This window comes from Ambystoma mexicanum, chromosome 7q (genome assembly GCF_040938575.1).
Source record: "Ambystoma mexicanum isolate Mex_15411 chromosome 7q, UKY_AmexF1_1, whole genome shotgun sequence".
Taxonomy (NCBI): Eukaryota; Metazoa; Chordata; class Amphibia; order Caudata; family Ambystomatidae; genus Ambystoma; species Ambystoma mexicanum.
The window spans coordinates 828,950,338-828,974,806 of record NC_090941.1 but is presented as its reverse complement, the minus strand read 5'-3'; positions in this window follow the sequence as shown (position 1 = coordinate 828,974,806).

Below are 24,469 nucleotides of genomic sequence, written 5' to 3'. Positions count from 1 at the left end.
CTCCAAGTTCCAGGCCTCAACATGAAACAGCGCTGTCTGCAGCACGGTAACCCAAACTATGTGCTGTGCAGCCCTGGGTGATCCAGGGACACTTCTCAGGGCGCTCTGTCGCAGGACTCCAAGCTGACATTGAGAATGGATGTTCCCTCTACTCCAGGACTGCTGAAGATCACCTAAAAGACAGGGCTCTTCCAGGAAAGCAGCAGAAGTTGATCACCAGGCCTTCCTTCAATGGATCCATGGTCTCCGTACATGTCTTGCAGATGGACAGGATACTTGGCTCCTTCAGTTTCTTCCAGGATCTCTGAAAAATGGGTGCAGGGTTCCTCCTCTTATCCAAAAACTGGTAGGAGCCGAAACTCCCAGTAGCCAATCAACGATCTGGCCCACACACACACCCCAGCAATGGTCCACTTAGGACCACTGGTGGCACAGCTCATGCATACTATTCCGACACACTGAAACCCGTTTGTGGATTGGGACTAGACAGCCTCAACCCACTTCCTGGTAGCAAACACACATGGACTCTCAGTAGCACATGAAAAGCCTCTACTTTCCCAGGCACTGGAAGTCCATATAAGGATGTTCCTGTCCTCACAGGTCAGGAAGAAGGGTTAGCGACAATATGGCCATGGGACAAATGAAAAACCTTGTGGCATGGCCAAGTTTGGACACCAGCCAGAGTAGGTAGCCAAACACGGTAAACGCAGTAAGACTAAACTAAAATACACCAATACATTGCAAAAAGTAATTGCTTCCACCAGCTTGTCCCCTAGGCACACCTAAGGTAACCCAAACTCATCTGAGTGTTAGTCTAGGGTAAATCAAAATGTTTACCCCATTGTATTGCATTATAAAATGCATTGTACAATGGTAAAAAGTTACCAAAAGTTAAAACCAGTGACCAAAAGTGATAACAAAGTAACAAGACGAAGGGAAACAATGTTTCCCAGTATTGACAGCCTGAAGGATGTCCGTTTCTCCATGACAGATGAGCAAAAGCTAGTGTAGTGAAGCTGCACTGCAGGCCAGAGTCAAAAAGAAAAGCAAAACGTTTGGGGCTCCATACAAACGGAGGGACATGTGCTGTTAGGAGAAATCTTTCCTAACAGACGGCATCATTAAATGTCACTGGGTATGCTATTACCTAACCAGAAAACATATATGTATGCTGCAAGAAACTCACTCATCCGACGCAGAACATAAAGGTTAGCCAGAAAATGGAGGAGAATTCTCCATTTGTCATTGTTTGCCTCATCAGCGAGAGGGGTATTGACATGAATAGACTCCACTGTCTCTATGGTGATGCACCATTCATTTTCTCATGAATGAGGTAGGATTGTCTGGGTGGTGGGAGACTAATAGGCAGGCTGACGTTGTTGGGCACATATGCTCCAAATACAGAGGATGATATGTTATTTTGAAGAATCTGAGATATTCTCAGGAACTTCCTTGATTATGACTGAATTTGGTCCATTGATTTTAATTGTATTCGAGACAGAGAACTAGACATTTCTCAAAGAGGGGCAGTCCACTGGTGCCTGCATCTAGGGCAGTAAACAGTCTCAGTCGCAGATGTGGAACTGGTGGTACTGTGGAGGCATTTTCATGGTTTGGAGAGAGGGTATAAAAAAAGGAACCTATGCATGTTCAAAGCAATGGCATACCTGTATAGACCGATGTCAGAACACATGCCACTACATATAATCATGGGTAGCACAGCCATATCATTGATCTACAGGATGTGTATGCTGCCAGCTGAGTCCCTTCCGGAACCTGTATTCACACAGGCTATTTCACAAGAAATAATCAATGTCTACATGTACAATGAGAACACTGTTGACACACAGGCTAGCCTGTGGGACACACTCAATGTATTTATCAGATGTAAGTGTATGACCTATCACTCTGGGATGCGTATACGGCTCCTGACTGATATTTTGACTAGGGAAAGGGAAATGGTAGAATTGGAGAAGGTAGAGGGTGCAGACGCACACAAGCAGGGGGTTTTATTGCCACAGAGGAAACTGCTATTGCAGGTATATGATAGGCGAGGGCATTATAATTACATGGAGTAAATAACTAAGCAGCATGATGTAGGGGAAACGTTGGCTGCACCCTGGATTGGCTAGTAAATAGAGAAGGGGTAGATGGTTTGATTCCTGTCATCAAAGGGCCAACTGGCAAATTAGTGCATGGGCAGGCACACATAAACAAAGTATTCAAAGAATACTACAGTATTCTTGAAAGATTTGGCTTGGGTTCAAGACGTTCTAAATAGGGTTGTCCTCTCCCAAAAGAGTGGTGCAGGCCAGGGAGGAACTAGACACCCCGCTGCGACAGGTAGAAGTGGAATGGGCTATTGAAAATCTGAGCCCAGGCAAAGCACGGGTGGACTATGGCCTCCTTGTGGAATTATAGAAAGCATAGAAGGACATGTTGGCTCCCAGGCTAGTAGCAGTGTGCAATTAAGCACTGGAGAACAGTATCGTACCAGAATCATGGAGGGAAGCAATAATAGTGCTTTTACCCAAACCAGGAGACAACTTTTTGTATTGCGGTTTGAACGGTCCCTGTCATTAATCTTGAGTAAGATCTTGGCAGGTTGTCTATCGAGGATCAGGCAGGGCTCATGCGTGGTAGAAACACAATGCTAAATCTATCCATGTTATTGCTGCTGTTGGATTATTTGAGCACTGGGGATCAAAACTATGCAGTAGTTAGCCTTGATACGAACAAGGCATTTGATTGTGTAGATGGTCTCCATGTAATGCAAAAAGTGTTAAAAGGGTTTGGAACTGACTTTATCAGGTCAGCATCACTGCTGCATGAATCCCCAATGGCTAGAATCTGAACAAATCATACACTATGAAAGAAATGGCTGGTTAATAGGGGGACTAGACAGGGGTGTTCCTTGTAACCATTGATATTTGGTCTGGTCATGGAGCAATAGGCGTGCCTGTTTTTCTCCGGGATAATGAGTGATGGGATCGTTGTGACATAGCATAGACATGTGATATCTTTATATGTGGATGATGTCCTCCTGTATGTCCTTGAACTGGCAAAATATTTGATGGAATGTTGGAATTTATAGAGGAATTTGGATCACTATCAGGTATGAAGATACATTGGTTGGAGTCAGTACTCTATGCGCTAACCAGTGTAGACTAAGGCTCACTAGTTGGATGCCGCTGCAGATTATAAGATCCCCATGCAGATACCTCCGCATTAATATCATCACCAGGTTCACACAATATATAAGGAAAAGGTGATAAGAATAATAACTTACTTGGAAAATTCAGTTGAGGTGTGGCTGAAATTCCCCAAGTGTCTTATGGGCAGGATTGCTTTGTCCAAGGTCATACAGGGCACTATACAAGTTTCACTGTATGAACATGCAGATACCCAGGTCCTTTTTCAGGAAGCTAGATTCAAAATATTTAAGCTATATAGGAGAGGTGAGATGGCAAGGGTTGGGATGAATATCCTGTGTCTGCCATACGAAGAGGGCAGGGTCGCTGCTCCAGAATTCTTGGTGTATTATCAAGCTGCTTAGCTACAGTGGGTGGTCCCTTGGCTCAAAGAGAACCCACAGGACCAGGTCATAACCCTGATTAGTGCAATAATTGGCCCAGTTGGGCTGGGCAATATCGCGATCCTAACAGAGAAGCATGCCAAAGACGTTGTTCACAGTCACCTTTTGACCTGATTTGGACTTAAAACATTACAGGTAAGGTGGTAATGCTGAGGGAGTTGCTTATGGTTGCTTTTGAGCAGCTGTACTACCTAGCGCATGTTTCCAAACAGCACATTGTTGCCGATATACAAGAGGATTGGTTTGTCTCCAATCTGCAAGAATTTCTTAACACATTTGTGGAAAATTGGACAACATTTCATCTATACAACACTGGCCAGACACTCAGGATGTTCCGGGAGCTGCACATCGACTAGGTGGATATGCTCAACAGGTGCAGTAATTACAGTTACATATTGATCCAAATCTGCCACTACATTTTTGGTTCACAATGTATTTCTTTGCTGGGGGGTGTGTGAGGTCGTAAGATCTGATAATGACACTCCGTTTTTAATGATATCTTTAAAGAGATTGCCTCTCATTATTAGTTTGCTGGTATCCTGGCAGTAATACCAGTACCTGATCTGCCTGAATTACCAGCAGATTACAGGTACCAGCAACAGTAGGTTGAGCGACATTCCATGGAATCCCTAGGTCTCCATGGGGGGATTGCTGGCATTACAGGCACCCGTAATACTGGCTGTTTTTTTGCTGGTGGGGTGCCTGACTTAACTCCAACTCTTGTAATTTGCTGGTTGGATATGAGATCGTAAATGGGATTACTGGCAAGTTAATTCCAGACCGGCAAACTTCCAAAGACCCATTGTGTCGCTACTGGGAATAAAGCACACATTGTGCTCAATCTAGTATCCTCAGGCCAATGGAATTGTAGAAACGATGAATGGGCTTTTAAAAAGTAAATAGTCAAAACGTTGTGCAATGTTAGGGAGTAACTGGATACAGTGACTCCCTCTGGCTTTGTTTTATCTGTAAACGCAGCCCAGCAAAGATCGCCACTTGTCCCCGTACAGAATAATGATGAGGAGATGGATGCACATACCCCTCTCTCCTACACACACAGCATCAGATGTTCACAGGGCAGCAGAGGTTTTGGGGAGGAGTTTAAGGGGTATTTGCATGAACTAACCAAGTGTATTAAAGCTCTATCTCAGTAAATCGCTCCAGGACGAGAAGACACCACTGAAGCATCACCGACAGATGACTTGAAAATATCACTGTTACAACTTTACCCGGGGATACAATTTGTATTCACAATTTTGTGCAAGATAAGGAGCTGCAGTATTGAGTTCATTTATCCAATGCTAGGTGGGCACCCACCACTGCTCCTACATCTCAGGATCATGTTTAAATTCTTGATTGTCATTAAAATAAGTGACACACTTCCTTGGTATTGTACAATTGCTCAATCCTCTTTCTCATGAAGAAAGGCAATGCCCTGCCTCTCATGAAGAAAATACAGTTGATAAATCCCCTCCCTATAATGATGTAATTACAGTTCATGAATCCCCTTTCAATAATGAAAAAACAGGATTTTGTTGTGCGGTTGTCTGCTTCCCTTTGTTTATTACAGTTTCAACGCCACAGATGACATGTTATAAATATTCAATGTTGTTTATGTTGTGTTATTTTTGGCATAGGTATATTGTTTTTGTGTCTATTTTATATGGTGGGGGACATATAAAAAGGAGGGATATGGAAATTAAACATATGTATTTTTTGGGAATTACTTTGTGAATAACACAAACCAGGAGGGAAACTGAAGAAGATATTTAGTACAGACAATATACAGGGTTAATCTTTGACACTGTGGCTGATGTACACCACCCAAACTTGGATAACATGTGGAATAATCACATGCATGATGTGGTGAGGGAGAGGCCAAATGAGAGCTGCTAAGTATGCTCTCTGATACCTCATGCAACAAGTGTACCCAAGTTGTTCATACCTCAAGAAATGCTGCCTCATGTAGTTCAGTGCTTGGTGCACATATCCCTTTCAGAGTGCAAAGTCTTTTCCAAGGGCACACCATTCAAGCATTAATAATAGACGAAGATGATGAAGAGTGTGCCAAGAAGAAAGAACAGGCACAGTGCCAAATAAGGCCCTTACTGAAGATGGAGGAGCGTTGTTTTCCAACAATAGATGAGTTGCAGAAGTAGTGGCACGAGTGAATGAGAACTGTGGAAGGATATGTGGAGATTACTTGCATAAGTCTCAGGATGATAGCTCAGGGGCAACGTGCTTGCATTGGAAGCAAGACGACAAAGAGCAACACAGGTCCAATCCCTGGGTCAGCGCTTAGAAACCTTTGGGTGTTAAGCGCGTTATAAATAACATATCACAACATATCATGGATCGAGTTAAGTGAAACACCAGCAAAAGTACAGAGGTCAGCAGAGTATTCTTTGGCACTGTACCAACAGGAATGAACAGTCTGTGTGATAAATCCCTCTTCATACCACATATGACTCAAGGCATAGCAACATTGATGAATGTGTATTCGGTGTGTGGAGAATATGTATACTTGCAGTTCCCACCATCATGGAGGGGTATATGCTTATAGACCATCCTGCACTCAGCAGTGTTGGTAGGTCCAGATTCACACCTGTCTGTTATCAATGTGTCAGCCCCAGAATCAACTAAGCCCTATACAACAGGCATGTTCTTTGCTCACTGAAGAGTCATCGTCAAAAATGATCGAATTACCTGTCCATACACTCTTCTACCAAATTAAAGGCGATCCCTGATCAACATCGACTGTCCACTAAGACTGAAACATTTTTTACCTCCCTCCTGGTGCCAGCTATCCAGAATGCAGCTAATGCAAAAAGGCATGTGATCACTCGATGGGAATTTTGCAGATGGCGAACCACACAGAGTAGAGTCTCAATTACATTAAAACAGAATTATGAGCAATACAGCTGAAAATCCTCCAGAACAGATACATTCTGGATTTGCTAACGGCTTACGGAAGGGGGTATCTATATGAAGATTGGCCTGCCTTACATATAAACCCTCAAACAACCCAGATAATGGATCTCTGTTCCAAGCAATAGGAGCACTGCATAAATTGAGAATCGCTATGAAGAAAGAAGCTGGGGTGAAAACTGATGATTGGTTTAATGCCATGTTTGCACAGACTTTGTCCTAGTTAGAAATCACTATAAAAATGCTGCTTCCTATTCTGTTTTTTCTGTCCATGATTTTTTGTTTGTGTCAAATGATACTGAGGTGTCGCTTGATGATGTTGTCGAAGAGTGATGATGGTGTCAATGGGCGTGGGTAGAGCTGCCCCTCACACAAAAAACAAATACACCCATACTGATAGAGGGTTTAGGGCTACTATGGATGATTAAAATAGAACGCCCACTAAACCCCCCCCGGATGGTGACCATGTCCCCATCAGACCAAAATAACTATGATAACTATGTTCAGTTTTGGGTTGATTTGGCCGGATATTGAGGTTGTTGCTTCATGATGGGTACCACCAAAGAGCATGCACAATGGGGGTGGGTTATGTCATGGGTGCAGAGCATAGGTAATCCATGATGATAGAGAAGGTTAGTTAATGGGGTATTAACTAAAGGGGGATATTGGGATCCATAGATCCATGTCCAAGGTCCCAGCCGGGCAAAAAAGGTACAGGTTGAGAAAAACCGATTAGCACAAACTATCGCAGGAGCAGACTGAGGTTTGCACAGAAGAAGAAGCACATATTGTTTTGGTTAGGTCTGACACATATTATATACTCACAAATAGCAACATAGAATGAGCAACAAATGTATCACTGTTGTGGTTGTAGAGGTTATAACAAGACTGTATTAAAGGCCCAGTGTTTAGTTGTATTAAAAAAACATATGGCCAGAACTATAGTTTGTGGGAAAAGCTGAGGCAGGTGGAAGATGGAATCAGAAATGTGTTTTTGCATAAGGGAAGATAGTGTGGTAGCATGACAGAGGTATCACCATTTTGGAAGTTAAGGCCTGGTGTATTTTGAACAGAAACGCACGTGTGCCCTGATGTGGAGCCATAGCTCTCTTTAGTTAGCTTGAAAAGCAAATCCCCTTTCCGTTTCCCCAGGAGAGAAGCCGAGGTCAGAAGCACCTGAGGTGCACATATAAACACTAATTGCTACCAGATGCGCGGCTCGAACGTGGTGGGAAAGAAATGTAAGCTGGTAGGGATGAGCCCTTTGAAGAAAACATTCATGAGAACAGGGCATAAGGTTTTATGAAGCCAAGGAGCCAAGCAAAGATTTAAGAGCACTACTGCCCTCCCCAAAATTGGTCCTCACATATGAATTACAAGTAGACACACACCTTAAGCAAACAAATCCCTGAAATTCAGACTCAAGAGCGGTGCCCCAGTCATATCATTATTCAGCAAATGGGCTTTAAAGGACATAAGGGGGTCTGTGTCTGGAACGTCCTGTGATTTGGGAAAGGAGGAGCAGAGGTGATGCCAATACATTAAGTACAAGGTCAGGGAGAAAACGTGAGTGCACTACAGTGTTGGGAATAATGAGAAGGCCTATTGTCTTATCAAAGCAGAGTTGGCTTAGACAGTTGTCTCTGCTCTTGTCTGCAACAGAGGGGTGTACATCATGTGCCAGTCTCAAACTATCAATAAACTCTACTACTCGAGTAGCCAATCCCCTAACTGGATCTGACAATGACAGTGTAAAAAGACCACGTGCTAGGGGAGTGGGTTTAGATAGTGTGTGACCAATCAGTCTAGACCTTTTTGCATGCAATAAACTTATTTGGCCATTTGCAATATTTTTGTGTGTTGATTTTTGGATCGATATTCTCTTACACCTATACACAATCCAGGATCCTGGATCCTCATACACATTTGTTTCTAGCAGCATTGGTGGTTTGAAGGCTGGAATGCGTATGGAGGGTGTTGGCTGCTTTTGCATTTCAAGTGGGAGTTTGTATACACAAATATAAACCAGCAGATGGTGGCTTTAAAGGTTCACTCCAAAGTTTTCTCAGGTGCAAATTCTCTCCTTAAATTTGTTGCTAATCATTGCTCATCTGCCTCCTCCCTATAAATGCTTCACCTGAAATTGTATTTTAATTGGGGGGAAAGAGATGACCATCATTGTCATGGTCAAAAGCCTCAGTAGAAGCCATGGATATCTCTTTGCATTTAAATTGGCATGGGTATGGTTAGCCAATTCGACTACCATCACTACATGGCTCTGGCCTTCCATTTCACAACCAAGACTTGAAGTCTTGGACCATTTTATTGAATACAGTAAGCAAACATATTCCTTAATATGAGACATGCTAACAGGGGACAGCCATGTTATGATATACTAAGAATGGCTGCATTGTGATCGGAGTGAATGATATTTCCCTAGAGTTCAAACACTATCTATATTATTGCTCTCCACCCATAATATATTTTCTTACAAGTGTTCACTTTCTTTTGATTTTATTTTTTAATGTAGCTAATATTTAGGTAATTTCAGGTCACTATAGTTCTTATAAAAAAAAGCCATGAAACAAGAATTTCAAACCTTGCTGCCACGGCGTCTCTATTTTTCAAGTCGAATGTTCAAATCTCTACACGTCCATTTCCATGCTCGTAAAGCATGTACAAATGTATATACATGTAAGAACTGCACAGAATGTGATTATACTTTTGGATCCATCTACAGTACATTCCATGATTGTTGGTTGCTGGGGGCCAGCGGGCAGAAGAGCAGCATCTCAACAGGCCCTTGCCATGGGACACTGGAGAGTCAGACAGTGCTATTTTTTATGTTTATTTTTGTGGAAGACATCAGCTTCCCTAAAAGTGTTAACTGTGTCTGGATATTAAGTGGGGACAAGGATTATACAGCATTAACTCTGATAGCCGATACAGGGATTTAGGCAGGGCTGTTCCATTTGCTTAGTATTAGAAACAAAGTGCATATGCTTCTTGCACAGTTCATTGCATTTCAACTATGCTCAGTAATAATAATAGATTCTTTGCATACCACTGTGGATTAGATATATAAAGGGTTGTCCCATCTTTCTAAGTTGAGATAGCCCATCCATCAGTGTGCCAAAGTTCCTTTTTTCCCTTTGTTAGTTTATAATGTGTAGGTTAACGAAAGGGACCAGGGGAGAGCCATTGCTACCGCAACACATGAATGATTATTCCACACTGACCTTGAATAACTGCATCAATCTCACAGGTGGTAATTTTTGCTCCTCTCTTTTAGTGAATCCTAAACGCTCACACCAGAAAAAATACAACCCGCTAGGGAAAAAGGCGCAAGAAACTCTTGCCAGGATAACAAGTGTTTATTTCTACACAAATAGGTGCATCAGCAAAGAACTCTGCTGCCATAGAACGTTCTGCCCAAAAAGGGCACTATGTCTAAACGCCTAAATTGCATACAATATTATGATTGTGTAGGTACCTTTAGGATTCCCCCATACCCCCATGTCTATTATAATTCTTCAAATTGGGCTTGCCTCACAGTAAAGTGCTTATCGGGGTGGAATGTGTTTGGTCCCTTCCCAACATTCCCTCCTTTTGTTAATTCTACAGTAAGGAACTACCCCATGCATGCACTCATTCTCCCTTCTCACTGCTTCCTCATATGGTGGCATCCCCTTTTGTGGTATCTAGGCCCTGCACACAGACCTTAAGCTTTCGCCTGATTGCACATATTCCTCAGGCATGCATGTCATATAAATATATCCCCCATTGCCTGCCAGATCCACCCATACTTCCACGTAATTCTCAGGGTCAGGAGGTGGAACAATAGTGGTGTGATACAAATGGTCTACTTTGCCTCCATAGGGCATGGGGATCATGTGAGGGATGGCGTGGTCAGTTTGCATTTCCCTATCTTTTGCATTGCAAGGTATCTTTGAAACCCCAATTGACACCATCATCATTGCGATCTAGGCACTGCTTTCGCACAACATCGGAGGCCCATTTGACAGGTACATAAGATGACCAAGAGGAACACAATGACGGGTAGCAGCATCTTCACGATGGCGCCTAACCAGGACAGGGCCCAATCGAATGCAACGTCGAGCCAGTCATTTCCCATTCATTCCTCCGTCTTTCATCATGCAAACTCCAAGACCATGTACGGCTGCAAATATGTTAGATAATGACCCGTTCTCTGCGTCTTCAGGAGGTACGAATGTTCAGGAGGAATCTCCAATTTTCCAGCACAAATTTCCTTATGTCGTCACCAACATATCGAGGACGTAGCTGTTCTGCATCAACTTTAATGAGGTTGAACCCATGCACTGTGTCATTTGCCAACTGAACCAGTTACCAGCATATCATTTGTAGCCACTTTGCATTGGCCGCTGCCTGAACGCCGGGTAGCCTCAATGATGCAAAAAAGGTTTCTGCTGAGCTAAAAAGTCTGTATTCATCAGGGATTTCCATGAGCAACACGGCTGAGTCTCTAGATAAATATTGAAAGGGGAATTGTGAGCACCAGGAACGTGTGGCTACCGCGCTGAGGCTTGCTTCTCTGTGGTTGGTGTGTATTTGCAGCCAGTTGTAAAACCCCAAGGGGGCCATGCTCGAAGCCCCTGGTGAGATGTTCTAGAGGGGTTGGGGATTTTTACAAAGTAGGCGCTGTACATACAATTCATATAAGGTAGAAGAATTGAATTGTGATTGTCATGTTTTGGTTACAACAAGTCACGACCACTTGTATTTTGCACAGTGTTTTTAATGTTACTAGGGTGCCGATATGTGTTTTGACCACTTGGGGGTCTTTATCAAGGCGAGTGGATAGTGTGGAAAAACATAGGTCTAGATAATCGTGATACTTGGCAACTTGATTGGCACTGAATAGTGCTTCCGAAGTGTGGGGGAAGCTCCAGATAGCTTCTGATTCTCTGGCCGGGTAGCCTATGCTAAATACAAGTGGTTGTGACTTTTTGTAACCAAAACATGACAATCGCAATTGAAGTTTTTTACATTATAAGAATTGTATGTACAGTGCCTATCTCTCGAAAGATAGTTTTATCTTTTCTTACTCCGCAACTTATCATATTGCCCTCTTCAGGGCAAGATGTGAAACTCTGTTGGTGGTAACGTATTTTCTTCTCTGCATGTGGGGGAAATGGTCAGGGCTGTATATTGCTGAGTTCAGTGTTGTCAGCGAAGAGTAGCCCCACCATGATAGCAGGAGGTGCAAGTACGCCTGTTGGCCCCAGACCCAGTAGTAATCCATCACAGCTGCTGTGCCCCTCTTCAGGTCTGGAAACAGGAGGGTCTTGTTGCATTGCTAGTTAGATCTGATAAAAATATTTCCTTCATTGTGGAAGCAAAGTTCATACATTTCTTCTTGGTGCACTTACACAGGTTTTTCCATTGCTGCAAATCATATCAACTTTGTAATGTGCTCTGTCCAAATTTATGCACAGGTTGCTTCCACTCGTGCCTGGATTTCCTCTTCATATCCCAGGAGGCAGTCTGCCAAGCAAATCAGTGTGGTCTCTTGCCATCTATTGTTTATATATTTAAGTCCTTGGATCACCAGATATGGTTGTTGCAGGCATGTAATGTCTCTCGGATTATCGTTACAGTGCAGATGATCTGGATCTATGAGCTCTAGTCACACTATGTGTGCCTGGAAGGTGCCTTTAACCCTACATGGTGCAAGATGAACCAGGCACTGTGCCTCTATGATCGGTTTTTCTTGTGGTACTAATATTGTGGGTACTCCAGATGTATGCGGTATTGGTGAACATACATAGTAACTGCCATTTGCAGTTTCTCTCCCTACCACACTTATATTCATATACCAACTGTTGGTCATCTCAGGGTGCCACACATCTTCCATAGCATCAAGGCCTAGGCAATAATAGGCATCCTACTTCACCCTTCGTGCTTACTGTTTTGTCAGGTGATCTCCCAGGGGGTCGGCAGGGCCGTCCGCAGACCTAAGGGGGTAGGGAGGCCCCAACTCCTCCCGCAGTCCCCAATGAGTATGAGACACACGCAAGAGCAAGGCGTTACTGCTGTTATTAGAAAACGGCAGGGACAGGTTCTGGCATCCTAGGTCATCCGGGAACACATCTCACAAGAGTGGGCTCGCAGGCCCCTTTTTAGCATGTGTGACGCTTCATTGTGCATCACCTCGGAAACTTCCCCCAAAACCCAATGCCACCTCGGGTTGGCTCCCCCAGTAATAGGGTTAGTATAGATAAATATAGGTAAGTTATTGGTTGGTGGAGAAGAGGTCAGGTGGTACGCTTGGGCCGTCCCTAGAAATGGTTACACCAAAAATGCTACATGGAACAGGTTAGTGATTGGCTAGGTTGTAGTGCCATCAGTGGTTAGCCCCCCGTGTCCTGATTGGTTCATCCGCGAGCCCCCAAGCCTGGGACCATTGTTGTTCCCAGCTCACAGTGTACCTGATGTTAGAAACAATGTGTGACTATGTGTCAGCGGAGGACAATGGACAGGTTTGCCATTAGCTGCAGTAGCGCTTCTTACCGCCGTCAGTGTCCAATTTGTCAGTTCATTGTTGCAGTCTGTGTCCCAAACGTGAGACCCCAGAGTTTCCCTGGTCCTTGGTACTTGACACTGCATCAGGTCGGCTTGGACACGTGTGGTGAGACCGTGGCTGGAGCAGAATTATGAGCATTTGATTTGTATTTCGCCTCTGAGGGGCGGTTAGCCACAGCAGGTGTAACCTTGGCTCGGGGCGTGCCGCGTGTAGGCTGCAACTTTGTGGCCTTGGCTGTGAGGCCCTTGCATGATAAGAGCTTTGCAGCTCTGTCCGAACTGCTCTGGGCCTGTGGCTTTTGAGTTTGCGGCCTACTCTGTGGCTGAGGCCTACGTTGGCCTGATCCATGAGAGGCGGCATATGGTTCACACCATGGGGGTCGCAGTGAGCGGCAGGGGTCCTTATACATGAGTGCCTTATGTTGTCGTGGTTATAGTAGCGATGAAGCATTTGTACACAAGCTCTTCTTGCGTCTTGCATTTCTGTGGTGCTGTAGCTTAGCCTATGTGAAAAAATAACAACGACGCATCAGTGTGTGTAAACGGTCTGTTACATCATGGTAGTGAGTATGTTCTTCGTGTAAGATTGGTGTGGGTCTGACCAGTTGTGCATGGTGGCACATGTGTTACCGTCCGTCGGCTATGTCGTCATGGCATCTCTAACGGTGGTGACTTTCATTGCTGCTGCGTTAGATGAGTTGATCCATATGGTCTATGTCAGCTTCGCCAGAGGTCCCAGCATGTGGCTTGACTGACAGGCAGTTTCCCTGGCCACGAGGGGCATGGCCATGGTAGATGTTGACGTCTGGGGCATCTGTGAGCAAGTCAAATTCCTCTCGTGGCGGGTGCTTAGGCATGACAATCTAGGCCATGGTCTGGCTGAGAATCGGGGCAAGGGGACGTCCCATTTCCCCTCATTAGTCCCCCCTCTGGTCGACTTGTCCACCACAAAATTATCCACTCTCTTGTCTCCTCTCACTCGCCATACCTTTGTTATTCCCACAAGTGTCCGTATCTGTCCACATAGTCTTCGAAAGACCAATACATATAAACACATCCACCACTGGGTTTGCAGTAAACCCACTTCCCAACATAGTTCTTCGGGTTTCTAGGATTTTCAACTTTAATTGATGGGGGGTACAGGTCTGCTTCCACTATTTGTTGACGCAGTCGCTCACATTCCTTGATGATAATGTCTGCATTCTTGTCATCTTCAGCTGGCATTAGGATTTGCATACCTATCATTTCCTCAGCAGTGTGTTTAGGTCTTGTCTTCCATACCTTCATCCCCATTGTAGCAGCCATTCCTAAAATCACACAACCTGCTACTATTTTGAGGCCGCCTGATAACCAAGATGGCATCCAGGACCAGATATATGAAAACCAGCTACCGTCCTTCTTCACTCCTTTTGCTTCATCTTCCATCTTGGCGTGCATCTGGGCAAGCTGTGATACTGCCTCCGATAATGTACCGTTATCTTCATCATTGGCAGGGATAACTGTGAGACATGAACTTCCTATTTTTGCACAAACACCTCCTTCCATTGCTGTTAAGGGGTCCAGTATATATATATTTTGTAGGGCCACCATTCGTATTACTCTTAGTTCTTCCTTTATTGCGTTGAATCCGTTCACTGTGGAGTTGATTGTCAGCATGAGCTCCCACCTGGTTATCTGCAACCATTTGGCATTGGTGTATGCTTGTACTCCGGGATGTATGATGGAGGAGAAGAACATTGCTGCTCTGCTGAATAACCTGTGTGCTGGTGGAATGACACTCAGGGCTGTCTCTGATTTTCCCCACAAGTAGTTTCCTGTCAGTGGTTCTCCTTGTCTCTCTACTCTGGAAAGGCGTACTGTGCTGTTCCCTTGTTTCCCTCCTACCATCCTCAGTGATCTTCTCCTTCTTTTATTTCATTTTTGGGAAATTTTCCAAGTTAACGTGCTTCTGTGGTATCACCAGTGATGTTACGTTGATGTGTACCATAATGAATACTCCATCCCACATTGGCGGCAGGCTCTGGTATGCTCTTGCTGCACAGGCCCAGTAGTGATCCATTAGTACAGCTGTTCCTGCACCCCCCTCAGGAATCTTCACTATTCTCTTGCATCCTTCATTTGTTCTAACGTCTATCTCTCTGACATGCTGGTAACACCGTGTCGGTGCTGTCAGTGGGAGTATTGTTATTGGTTCCTCTTCTTTATCTAACCACGTCACCAGTGCAGCACTCTTCGTCCATTCTTCATAGCACTTGTCATTTTCTCCTTGCACTTTCACCACGGGTGACATTTCCAATGTCAGCATCTTGCTTCCCGCAACTCCGTCCACCCATCCATCCTTTGTGAGCACCTTCCCATATATCAGTATCAATGGTCTTTCCCAGCATCCTGGTTCACCGGAAACCTCTTTTGCATACCACTCACATGGTAGGTAATCCACTGTTACTTCTTGCATTTCTCCTTTTTGTGGTCCTTCTGCTATATACTTGAGTCATTTCGTCTCTTGCCAGGAATCATCATACATGGGGAGTGTTTAAATGAAGTTGTTCTCGTACGGGTATGTCTGAGTGTCGCCCTTTGCCCTTGGAATCCGCCTCTCGTTTGGAATAATGCTAAGTATAGCAAGCATTCAGCAGTTGTTGCAGGCACTTCTGTGGCAACAAATGTTCTGGAAGCGCTCATGGTGTAGGGGATCATTGAACACACATAGCAGTTGTCCTTTGTCGTATCCTTACCAATTTTCGACATGTGCTTATACCACATGTTGTTGGAGATGTGTGCAGATTATGTGAGATATGTGTCAACCCCGTTTACATCACTGGATATGCTACGTTTGTTCCTCTTAATGTTTTGCCCCGTACTAGTTGTACCACCTGACACAGTGTTCCTTGCGGGCATTTGGGGGGAAATATTAGTAGTGGGAACTGCAGCCACATAGAAAGCATAATATGCCTGCCAGACAGCGGCAGTAATCAGGCCAGTGGTCAAAATATTGTTATCATTTTAATTACAGTTGCTAATACCACTGGCAATAAAATGATACCTTTGCTTCTGTCCTGCAGCTACTGTAGATGATATAGGTGCCTGCCTGGACATTTCTGAAGGTATGCGTTATTTTGTTAGTATTGTTTAGTTAAGCACTGCGTATTAGGCAATCGTTCAATGCCCAGGCGAAAAGTTCTTCCCACGCTTTCCTTACCGTCCTATCTCGTAGGGCTGGTAGTGCTTCGTGGAGGTGTGGAAATGATTGAGTAGTTATTATAAGAAATGTGTTATAGTATACACAAATCCTTCTTCTTTTAAAGTATTTTGGTCTTTTTATAACATATACAAACTGATGTGATATGGCTTCTGGGGTGTTGTCGTCTGCGGTCAGCATTTACCTCTGGGCAGTGACTCTGTTTCTGTTTTATATATATGCTTTGCTTTTACTGCAACCACAATAACAATACGCAATTCCTCCACGTGCGAGACAAAAAGAAGAGAGCATGCACATGTTACACAGTGTGGTGTATATTAGATACTTTTGTCAATGTCCTTTAATGGCTGGTGGCTAGGGTGTGTTTACTTAATGCTAAGTCGATTTGTTTTGTTGGGACCTTGTAATCATGGGGTGGCCTATAGGGCGTTAGTGTCTTTTGGGGTGTTTTGATCTTGGGTGGCGGCTATTCCTGGTGCCGTTGCTGAAGCGTTGGCCCTTTCGCTGAGGAGAGGCAGGGTCAGTGCTTTGCAGGGCTTGATGTCGTGCAAGTGAGTCCAGGCCTCTTTGCCCATGAGCTTCCCCGCCCTGGGGGCTACTTTTTTAACCAGATAAGGGCCTGTGAAACATGGACTGCTCCACGTTTGCCGAAAGTTCTTTAATAAAACTGTATCTTCTTCTTTTACTGTCCACTGTGTTGTCTCTTCTTGTTCCTCGTTGGTGGCTTCTCCTTGTTGATCGTTCTTCGACCCTCCCTGTGTCTGTTTAAGCTGCACTAGTAACCAAAGAACAGACCTATTTGTGCATTTCATTAGCAAAAACATTACTAGTTGATTAGCAATCAGTTGTGGCCCTTGATGGTGGTGTGAGTGGGAAGTGCATTTGGCGTCCAGTTACCACCTCATGGGGTGTGAGGTGGTGATCTGATCCTGGTCTATTCCTCAGTTCAAACAAGGCCAAGGGGAGGCAGTAGAACCAACTCTTCTTGGTTGTTTGCTTAATTTTTTCTATTTCTACCTTTAGGAGGCCGTTGAGGCATTTGCATATGCCATTTGCTTGGGGGTGGTACGCACATGCAAACTTATGCTTGATCCCTAAGAGAGCGGTTACATATTGGAACAGTTTGTTAGCGAAATGAGGGTCATTGTCTGACCGTAATACTTTGCACACCCCCCACCTTGGGAAAACCTCCCTCACCAGGAATTTTACTGCTCTAAATGCATCAGCATGAGAGCATGGACTGGCCTCGATCCATCGTGAAGATGGGCACACCACTACAATCATGTATCTGTAGCCTTGACATACATTGATCATGTCAACGTAGTCAATATGGAGGTGCAGGAAGGGTCATTCAGGCCGGGGTATGGTACCTTTGATCACTTGCAGCTTATGACCAGCCGTGAATTGCTGGCATGTAAGGCAATTACTGATGAAATTAGTGACATGTGAGTTTAACTCAGGACAGAACCAGTTTTCTTTTATTTGTGCTGCAATTACCTCTTTCCCTATGTGCGTGGGATGGTGAATTGTGTCAGAGCTATTTTTAACAGTGCTAGGGGCATCACTACTATCCCTGTGTTGTTCTGGCGTCATGCTGCACCTGTGGAAGAATACCCATCCTTCATCAGCATTTGTCTTACCCCTCCCTTTTGTTTTTGTTTTTCTGGGAGTGTCCATATTTCACCAAAGTATGCAGCATGTTTAGCATGTGCATCAGCTGCTTTGTTGCCCGTGGATATTGGGTCATCACCAGTGGTGTGAGACTGACACTTCACAATTGCTACCTCTTCTGGGTAATTAATTACTTCAATTAATTTGGCCAATAGGAGAGCATGTTGTACTGGTGTACCATCAGCTCTCCGAAATCCTCTCCTTTCCCTTTGTAATCGAAGATGATTTTTCTACTGCAAAGGCTGCGGCTGCTAGGCTTTGTTTGCATGGGAAATGTCCCATCATTACATGGGCCAAATGGCCACTGTAAAAGGCCACTGGCTTGTGTCCCATACCAGTCTTTTGAGTCAGTACTGCTTTCATTACTGCTGAGTCACAATGTGAAAAGATGTAAAATTCTTTTTGATATTTGGGGGTGGCCAGTACTGGTGCAGTTAAAATAGCATTTTTCAATTCATTGAATGCTTCTGTCATTTCTCGTGTCCATTCCAATTTCATTTGCCCCCTCTGTGCCTTTCTGAGTGCCTCGAGTAATGGTCCTATGTATGAGCTGTAATCAAAGACCCATGCCCTGCAGTAGTTGCATAGACCAAGGAACTGCTGTAGTTCTCTCACTGTTTGTTCTTTGCTCTTTGTGGTGCAATGTTCCTTCCTTTTTGTGAAATGATCTATCCAATGTAAAGTACTTGCTCTTGGCAGTACTGCAGCTTCTCCTTGTCTACCTTGTATCCTTTCTCAGCTAAGACTGTGCGTATTTTGACTGAGTCTCTCCTACACTTTCCCTCAGTTGAGCTGCATATTATAATATCGTCAACATATTGCAGCACCATGCTTTCCATCTCTATGTTGGCCAGATCCATTTGTATCACCCTGTTGAAGATTGATGGCAACTCACAATACCCCTGTGTGTGGCAACCTAGTGTGTTTCCACTTTGTATTGTGGTATGTGAAACTTGTTAAGTCTTGCAAATCAGGGTGCAATGGGATGAAGAAGAAGGTGTTTTTGAGGTCGATCATGGTGAACTGTGACACCTCTGCTGGAATTCCGCACATTATCGTTGCTGGGTTGGCTGCAACAGGGTACTATGCTTCCACAATGTGGTTGAGAGGCCCTAAATCTTGGATGAAACTCCAAGACCCCCCTTTTGCCTTACGAACTGGGTACACTGCCGTGTTGCATGGTGACTCTGATGGTACTAGTATACCTCTTTCTATTAGGGCTGATATGGTCTCATATATCCCTTCATCAGCTTCTTTTGATAGTGGGTACTGTTTCATCCTGGGCAGCATTACCCCTTTCTTTAGCTTTATTTGCACACCCCCAATGCTCTTCATGCAACCCACGTCATAGGGACTAGTTGTCCATAACGATGCGGGTAAAATGATACCTTGGTAGGGCAGGGCACCTCCAGTGCCATTGCCATTTTTTGAGCTACGTCTTTGAGTGTTACCCTCAGCCAAATATGCACACTCATATCAAACACCATTTCCCCATCTCCTTTGTCATCAGAGAACAGTTCCTCATCTGATACCTGTGTAAGCCTGCATCCTTCTGCCAATGCTATCACTGCTTGCCATGCCTTCCCTTCCCCATCCTGGGCGTGTACTGCAATGTAGTCTTGCTTCGCAACAATACCCTCCATGTCCACTGAAAAGATAGGGCCAGGAGAAAGGATGAACATAGAAACATAATGATAGAAAGGGTGAGAGAGACAGAGAGACAGAGAGATAAAGAGAGATTTTATAAACAACATGTATGTTTAAACAGCTGTGCGTGCGCATGAATAAAATAAGGGGCAAAAGGACCTGTACTAGCTGGCGATATAGTTGGAGCTGAGGTAGGTGGGCCGTGTCAGAAGCCCTCAATGAGTTTGTGTAATACTTGGGGGTGCCCTGTGGACATCAGAAAGTTGAATCCAACAGCAATGGGGAACATGAAATCTGGGGTTATTCCATTTTCAAACAAAACTCCAGCCCTTTTTCAGCATGGTGCAAATCTTAGTTTTCTCTTGATAAGGCCATTGATCATCTCCGTTAACCTGGTGGTGTTAAATTGAACACATCTGGTGCTTAATGCCAAGTAGTGCTGTGATCTCTTTAAAGAGCTCATTGAAAAAATGTGTGCCGTTATCAGAATGTAACAAATCGCACATACCCCATCGGGGGAAGACCTCACGGACAAGAAATGTAGGTGCACATTTGGCATCCGAGTGTGCACAAGGTCCTTTCTTAACCCACTGTTAAAAAGGCCAGACCACAACAATCAAATTTCAAGACCCATTGCATCCTTCCTCCATGTCTGCATAATCTATGTGTAGCTTGCGGAACGGCCCAATAGGGCGCGTCAGAGTGCCCCGTAAAGTTCAGAGCGTCATGCCTGTGCTGAAACTTTGACAGGTGGTGCAGTGTATGCTAATAGATATTGGGCACAAACCAATCTTCCGGTATGTCAGCTGCAATATCATATGCTACTTTGAGCTGTGGGAGGGGTGGTGGAGTTGGTCGAAATATATTGCTAACAGCTCCTGAGGCATTGCTGCTTTACCAGTGCACTCCTGTCTCCATTTCAAATCAGTCGGGACTGCTTGTACACTATGTTTACCCATGGTTCCTTCTCTTCATTTGGTGCTTTGCCTTGCAGTTCAATTAGCAGTGCAATAGGCACTGCAGTATACAGAGTGTTCTGCAGATTATCTGAAGGGGTGGTCACAGGTGTGGGCACCAGGAGATAGGCCGCCATTTCAGTCGCTTCATCTGCGGCATGGATTCCCAGTGTTATTTTGTCTGTGTTATTGGTGTGGGCGGCACACTTAACCACCACTACAGAGGGTTGGGATAATGCAGAGATCAATATGTCTAACAATGCGGCATGTTGAACTGGGGAACCGCCGCCCTTGGAAAAAACCTCCTTTTCCACCGTGATAGACCGGCATGCACTGTTGTAGTGGCATGTGCTGATTTGGGATAAATATACACGTGAAGCCCCTGCAATGCTCTCACCGCTTCAATGAGCGCTTACACGGTCCTTGTTGCCCTGCCCAGGGGTAGCACAAACCCTTTACCCTGACTGAGGTTTTGGGGTATATGATTTCTGGGAACACACACAAGTCTGCAACACTAGCTTGGAAGGAGGGTTAGGGTTCATTTAGTGGATAGCTAGGGGGAAGTCGGGAAACCGGAAAGAGGGTTGAGGAGCGGTTATGGATAGATGGGGGAAGTAGGGTAAGTACTGCTCCTCAGCTGCTGCTGTTCCAGAGAGGCTTCCACCCCTTCCTCATTCACACCGGACACTGTTTTCCCCAGTGAGACTTTCCCCTTTCTCATGTGCAGAACACACAGAAGCCCCTTACACATTCACACACTCTGTACCTCACAGGCATATGCAATACTAATATGCAATGCCCAGGTCAACATGGATTACACGAGTCCGTAACCACGGTTGAGTTTACTTAACAAGAACTGTGGGCTTAACAATAACAAAAAAGCAAAAAAACACTTAGCTTAGTGTAGTGTCCTGGTTCCTCTGGAACGCAAACTGTGTCTTCTGTGATAAAAGCGGCAGCAAAAGAAAGCTGTGCGAGAATGGTGGCAAAGACTGTATCTTGTGAGCAGACATACACCTTTAATGTGTGCTTAGTGGTTTAGAGGTTAATGAGCTGCACAATGTTCTGAAATATGCAGGCTTAGCGGTTTAGGGGTTAGTGAGCCACTGAATGTTATGACTCTGAGCTGGGTTCTGCAATGCCCCAATAGTAGCACTACTAAGCACTCTGATTTCTGCAATTGCATAAGCGCCTTCCCCTGTGTGGGCTTGTTAGTCAGGAGTTATTAAAGGATGCAGGCTCAGGGGTCGCATGCTGCACGAGGGGTGTGCCCAGACTTATCTCTACTGGTGGTGAGGCTGGAGGGATCAGGTGGGGGCTTGGCCCCTGCACGCTTTCCCGCCCTGGTGGTGAGTGGGACTGAGTGGGGCACTGTGCCACAGCATGCCACTTATGTGCACTGGTAACAGGGGCCGGATGACTCCAGTGGGGGCTTGGCCCCTGCATGTGTCTGCTGCACCAGCCCCTTTGCCTTACCCTAAGTGATTCCCCTTCCATGTCCCCAGACATATTTTTCAGTTGTCGAGTGGCCGGTAATCCTGTCGGTGGGGTGGGGCCCCTTGCACATGCTCAGTTTGCTGGAGCTCAGCTCTGCACATCTTGTCCTGAAGGGATCTCGAGCGCAAGCCCCTGGATGGGGCTGCACATGCATAGTTGGTGGTACACGCCCAAAATGGCCACCGATTTGTATCATGGGGCTTGTAGTTATCACATTGTTTCAATAGTTATGTCTGCAATGAGGGCAAAATATCATAATGTATTGATGTCAATGCCGTTTTGTATGTTGCTGCTTCAACAGCATGCCAGCTTTATGTTGTTGCTGCTGTCCTTGCCCTTGATTCTTGACATGCTTCTGTCCCTGCCCCTAATTCCTGACAAGTGCTATGAACTCCGCTGCTTGGGCCAAATAATGCATCAACAACCTTTTCATAATCAATGTCTCATATTCACCCACCTCAAGGCGCACCACTGCATGCCTGTATGTGTCTAGCCCAGTTTCTGATCAATTGTTGCTGACCCGTAAATGAAAAGAACCTCCCTCTCCTCCAATGGGCTGTCTCTTGCCTTGGGGATGTCATCTTCCTCCCCTTCATAGGTTACACAGTCATGCATTGCTAAGTCCTCCTATGTACACATTTCTGTTAAAAAGGTTGCAGGGTTCACTGTTTTGCATTGCAAAATATGGATGTTGCAGCTTTAGAGGATAACTTCATACGCTGAATATCTTTGTGTGGTCAGGGTAGATTTTGCTCTCTCTAAAATGGCGAACATTGAATGTTCTACATACAAAGTGAGGGAACATCCCATCATGATTGTGGAACTTTTTTCTGTCACAAACACAGCTGTCGCAAGTACTTGCTTGCACACCAACTGTCCTTGCATCACTGAATCCAGTGTGCCACTGTAGTAGGCCAATGGCTTGTGGCCCATCAAACTCCTCTGGGTCAACACTGCAGTCATGAGTTGACCAATAGAATGTGAGAATATGAAGAATTCCTATGTGTAGTCTTGGGTGGCAAGCACTGTCGCTGTGTATATCACTACTTTTAAATCATTACATATTTTAGCGTGTTGGCTGTCCACTCAACCTTGCTATTGCTTTTGTGTGCTTCCTTGCATAGTCTAAAAACCATGCTCTGCAGTAGTTCCATACCCCTATGAATTTCAGCATGTCTTACAATGCCTGGGGTTGGTGGGGTGGCGTGCAAAGACGCTGCTCTGTCTGGTATGATTCTTTTGCTGTTCGCTGATATTAACTGACCTAGATACATCACCTCCTGCTGGCAGTACTGTAGTTTGGCCTTGTCAACCTAGTACCCCGTCCGGCCAGTAGTTTCAGGACTGTGATAGAGTCTCTCCGGCAGTGCTGCTCACTGTCACTACATACAAGCAAATCATCCACATACTGGATGTTCATGCTGGATACTTGAATGCTTCCTAAGTCAGCGTGCAATATTCTGCAAAAAATGCTTGGGCTCTCGCAGTACCCCTGTGGCAAACGTTCGAAGTGTATTCCGCCATGGGTAAATGCTGTGAGATACTGTGAATCAAAGTGCAAGGGTATTGAAAAGAAGACCTTCTTTAGATCCACCACTGTAAAGTGGTTTGCTTCATTCGGAATACTATATAAAATGGTGGCGGGGTTAGGGACCACAGGAAATCCTTTCTGTCCCACATCGTTTAGGGGCGTAAATCCTGGATCAATCTCCAATTGCCCCCTTTGATTTTTTCACAGGTTAAATAGCCGTGTAGCACAGGGATGTGGGTGTCACTATAATACCTTGATTGAGCAGGCCCTGTATCGGGTGTCTAATTCCCTCCTCTGCTTTTCCTGATAGTGGATAGTGTTTCACCTGGGGTAGCACTGCCCTTGCTTTTAATGTCATGTATACCGGGGTTACTTCCTGTAATAGACCAACATTGTGTTGATTGGTGGTCCACAACCTCTCAGGTACATGCAATAGGTCTGCTTCAATGAAAGTGGGTGGGGCCACAACAGCCATCATGGAACATTGCACTCTTCGGTATTGCTTCATAATTTCGCTGGGGAAACAAATCTCCATTATTATCTTCATCACTGTCATTATTTTCAAACAATTCTGCATCTGTCACTTCCTTCAGGGGTACAGTGGGCTTAATGCAAAGCACTGTGTGCCACTGGCTCCCCTCCCAGTCTGTCCCAAGTACGGCCACTCTCTTCGCTGACACCACCAACCCTTGCAGGTCTCCAAGTTGTTCATACCTCAAGAAATGCTGCCTCATGTAGTTCAGTGCTTGGTGCACATATCCCTTTCAGAGTGCAAAGTCTTTTCCAAGGGCACACCATTCAAGCATTAATAATAGACGAAGATGATGAAGAGTGTGCCAAGAAGAAAGAACAGGCACAGTGCCAAATAAGGCCCTTACTGA